At 45.8% G+C, this 4,607-nt stretch overlaps 1 long non-coding RNA gene across 1 annotated transcript; it reads right to left on the bottom strand.

Moving 5' to 3' along the window:
- Positions 1 to 2,410: 2,410 nt before the first annotated feature.
- LOC140996390 (uncharacterized) lies at positions 2,411 to 3,955 on the bottom strand. Its single transcript, XR_012178800.1, has 2 exons — positions 3,650 to 3,955; positions 2,411 to 2,708 (listed from the first exon to the last, which is right to left on the bottom strand). It is a non-coding gene; the product is annotated as an uncharacterized lncRNA (long non-coding RNA).
- Positions 3,956 to 4,607: the final 652 nt, after the last annotated feature.

Below are 4,607 nucleotides of genomic sequence, written 5' to 3'. Positions count from 1 at the left end.
GTATCGAATTAACGTACTCATGGGTAAGGAGCTACGGGCCAAATTAGGTGAGTCTGCGAACATCTTAAAGTCCCGAAAAATGCATCGGAAAAATGAAAAACGCGCATGCCATTCAAGATGGCCGACTTCATGTTGCACCAAAATTTCCGACAAAAATAATTCCAGCCTAAATCCTTGAGACCCATGACTCATGTAAATTTCATGACAATCCGAGAATGTTTTCGCGGGGACATGTCGACATTAGGTGGCGCTATGGAGTCCCCTGACCACACCCACCCCCAATCATGTCAAATTATGAAATTTTTCACCACATGTGACATATGTTCCGAGTTTGGTGAGTTTTGGGGTATGTTCAGGCCACCAAATATGCGCTTGTTGTCGAGGGTGAAGAATAATAATAAATAATCCTTACTCACAGATACAATAGGTCCTCGCACGAGATTCGTGCTTGGGCCCTAATAATCATTACAGATACAATAGGTCCTCACACGAGTTTTGTGCTCGGGCCCTAATTAAAGCTGCAAGCAGCGATGAACGGGCCCTCGCCCCACGTACGTCGGGCCGTGGCGCCGTCACAGGACACGCAGTCAGATGTGTGCTAGCCCGTTGTCTGTGGAAAGGTTCCTACCTAAATGGGATTCGTGTCACTGAAAACACAACAGTGACATATTCAGTGACTTCCTGTGTCCAGTGGGTGGCGCTATAGATATGACAGTATTAATGCATAGACCTATTCAGGAAAAACCCCTCTACATGTGTGACCAATTTGGTGCAGATGAGAATTTCTATGTTGAAGGTATAAGGACTTCCTGCTTGATGGCGAAGGATCAAAATAGACCGCACGGCCACGCCCACCAGGTACAACGCAGGCTGTTGAAGGTATGAGGATGCTACTGAGTGAATGTGAACTCTGTAGTGTTAAATCTGTAGGAAAAGATAGTTAAACTACAAGCCGTAGAACTTGGGTCCGTATAGAATGGGAAAAGCCATAAGGGGGTCATCGAAATTGACCGCACTGCCACACCCACCAGGAATAATGTAGGCAAAAGCTTTTCACAACTTTTCATCATCAAGGCATGAGGATGATACTTAGTGACAGGGAAGTCTGTGGCGTAAAATCTGTAGGCCAAGTTAAACAATGTACGAGGCATAGAAATGGGTTCCTACAGAATGGGAACAGCCATAAGGGGGGCGTTAGGGGGCGCTACTGAGCTGTCATGCTGGCATGAGGGCAGTTGTGGTATCAAATTAACGTACTCATGGGTAGGGAGCTACGGGACAAATTTGGTGAGTCTGCGATCATCCTAAAGTCTCGAAAACAGTATTGGAAAAATGAAAATCGCAGCGCGCCATTCAAGATGGCCGACTTCCTGTTGCAGCAAAAATTCCGACAAAAATAATTCCAGCCTAAATCCTTGAGACCCATGACTCTTGTAAATTTCAAGACGATCCGAGATTGTTTTCGCGGCCTGACCCGATGTTAGGTGGCGCTATGGAGTCCCCTGGCCACACCCACCCCCAATCATTTTGAATTCTGATGTGGGCGCGCACATGTGACGTATGTTCCGAGTTTGGTGAGTTTTGGCGTATGTTCAGGCCGCCAAATATGCACTTGTTTGGAAGGACAAAGAAGTATAATAATAAAGAATCCTTACAGATACAATAGGTCCTCGCACGAGATTCGTGCTTGGGCCCTAATAATCCTTACAGATACAATAGGTCCTCGCACGAGATTCGTACTCGGGCCCTAATAAACCGGCACAATCTTAGAAGGGTTCTACCTCTTCAGGGTTAGAACCCTAATAAACCGGTACAATCTTAGAAGGGTTCTACCCCTTCGGGGTTAGAACCCTAAAAAGAATAATCAATACATAAACAATAGGGACCTTGCAGGTTTCCTAATCAATACAAAAACAATAGGGACCTCACAGGTTTCCTGCTCGGGCCCTAATTAACTGTATGGGGTAGAGGAGTTCTGAATCAGGCTTCGAGCCTCACATTGACTGTTGTACTTAGCGACACATAAGGTGTAGCCAGCGCCTAAATCTTGACGTGATATGGCCAACGATCTGTCTTTTAGATGACGCCCTGTGGTTTGTATCAGCTGATAATATTCTCTTGTGTACTGTCCTCTGAAAGAGTGGTTGAAAGGGCGTTGTGGGATAAGACTGGCCATCGGCGTATAGACTTATAAATTCTGTATTGTAGTTCTCGAAATTAAACAGATTTCGCGTATAACTCCCTGTATATCCCTCGTTATTGTGGCAACACGAGGGTTATTACCATGTTATGTACCAAATACCAACAACGCCACCTTGGGTTAGGGCCCAAGGACCCGTACTATAGGTCAATTATTATCTACGAAAGAGGACACTCAGGTTCGTTCACTCAGGGAGGGCAGGAGACGGAGTTCAATGTTCACATATACAAACTTTTATTATTTAAAAGTCCACAAGATTTGGCACTCAATGGAAAAAAAAGGAGAAAGGAGCCCAACTGGAGAAAAGTGGGGGGTTCAGGCTGAGGCTTACCGGCTGGAGGAGGGGTTGTGATAGGGGAGATGACATCCAAAAAGAAAAAGGAGAACACCCCACTCACAGCAAAAAGGTGACGTGCACAAAGAAAATCTTGAACGGGGATCACACAACACACAAGGGATCACCACCACCCAGGGGAACCACCACCACCAACACCGTCGGCCTTCAGCACTAGAGGAAGAGGAAAACACAATTAGGAGGGCCCACAGTTAAAGAAAAGAAAACAGTTTATAATTTGTGCCCACAAACTAGATAATAAACTGAAAAAAAATATTGAATTAATCATAAATCAACCAACCAAGACAAGAAATCAAGAGTCTCTGGCCAGAGATCAACTCAAGAATTAACCATAACTATTTAAGTTTAACAAATAATAATGAAGAAAAACTTTAATTGCAATCAACTCTCAAAATAAACAAATTACCCCAACAAAAACACCCAAAATACTAGGAAATTACCAAAAGAAATTCAGCCATTAAACAGAAGATAAACAAATAAACAACACCAAACCTCGGCGGATTGCCTTTAAAACACGCACGCACGCACACACACACACACACACACACACACACACACACACGCACACACACACAGTCAGTAGCAGGAAGCAGGTGGACCAAAGGCGGCCGACCGGGTCCAAACCAAGCCGTTGGCGCAGCGGCAGCAACACAGTACAGTGGCCAAACAGCGACCCACACCAAGCCGTCGGAGTAGCGGCAGCAAGCAGCAGCAGCAACAACACAGTACAGTGGCCAAACAGCGACCCACACCAAGCCGTCGGAGTAGCGGCAGCAAGCAGCAGCAGCAAGCAGCAGCAGCAACAACACAGTGGCAGAACAGCGGCGAAGCAGCGGTAGTGACGTAGCAGTGGCCCAAGTGCCGTGATTGAGCAGCAGCGCTTACTTAGCTTAATTAGCTTTAGCATCCATAACTCCGGTATTAGGGATATTAGCGTCCCATCCAAAGAGGGAGAGGGGTGAAGAAAATCACACAGCGGGGGAAGACAGCCACCATGCGTGCAGCACACGACCAGCAGACTATTAGAGGGAGAGGAGCAGAAGGGGAGCTTAGCACCTGACTACAGCAATAAACAAAAGTACGTCATAACTCACCAATGCTCCGGTCGGCAGCGGCAACACGTCAAATGATCGCCTCGACCGCAGTGGAAACGTCAGATCTAATAAAGAGTCACGGTTTGATTTACATGAAACACGGACTAATGTACACAAACAGCACGGCAACGTGCGCCTACCTGTGCTCAGATGCTAGTGGCGAGTACCACGACCCGGAAGTGGACGGGCCGAAGAGGCAGGAAGCGAGAGGTCAGGAGGAGGAGCACGACCTACTTTTATCCCCTCTGTCTGCGTAACGATTGGCTAATGAGCCAGAGGGGCGGTGGTGCAGCAAAACTAAGTTTGATATGGTGATACAGTGATGCCTCATATCACTACATTATCAACAAAACTGCCAATAACAAATTTAGGGATCTGACCAATGTAGAGATTTTCTTGGTTGCATACCCTAGCCTTTGGCGGGGATGGAGAAAGTTTTCCAAGCCACCTTGTCTATAGCTTATTTAGCATTAGTATGCTGCAGAGCTCTGCTATGTGCCAACCATACAGTAGGAGCATCAGACACCCTTTTTACGCTGGCTGACATAATCTTATTAACATGATTTCCAGCAGTCATAACAGAGAATTCATCTTTTGACTGTATACATTTCAGAGAAAACAGCAATAGTGTTTCTTGTTAAAAACAAATCAGCGTGTGTAGGGGGGTTAATTTCACATCAGCTGAATAGTTTATAAAACCCACATTGGCATTGTTAGCTAGGTTTGTACTGTTTGCTTTTGTAATCCTCACACGTGTAAAAAGATATGATTCATATAGGTCTAGGTGGTCCTCCCCACTAGCCGATATGTAAAATTCCGGAGGACCTGTGTCTGTTATTGCCAAAACCGGAGGGAGTCAACAAATGTAGATTTCTCAATGGAGGTCTGAGTGTAAGGAACGCTAAAGAGATCCAACTCTGTCTTAACACATTCTTCCGACTGGTTACGAATGAGTGCC

The sequence above is a fragment of the Pagrus major genome, chromosome 5 (genome assembly GCF_040436345.1).
Source record: "Pagrus major chromosome 5, Pma_NU_1.0".
NCBI lineage: Eukaryota > Metazoa > Chordata > Actinopteri > Spariformes > Sparidae > Pagrus > Pagrus major.
The sequence above is the reverse complement of the archived record's forward strand: the minus strand, read 5'-3'. Positions and strand labels throughout refer to the sequence as shown.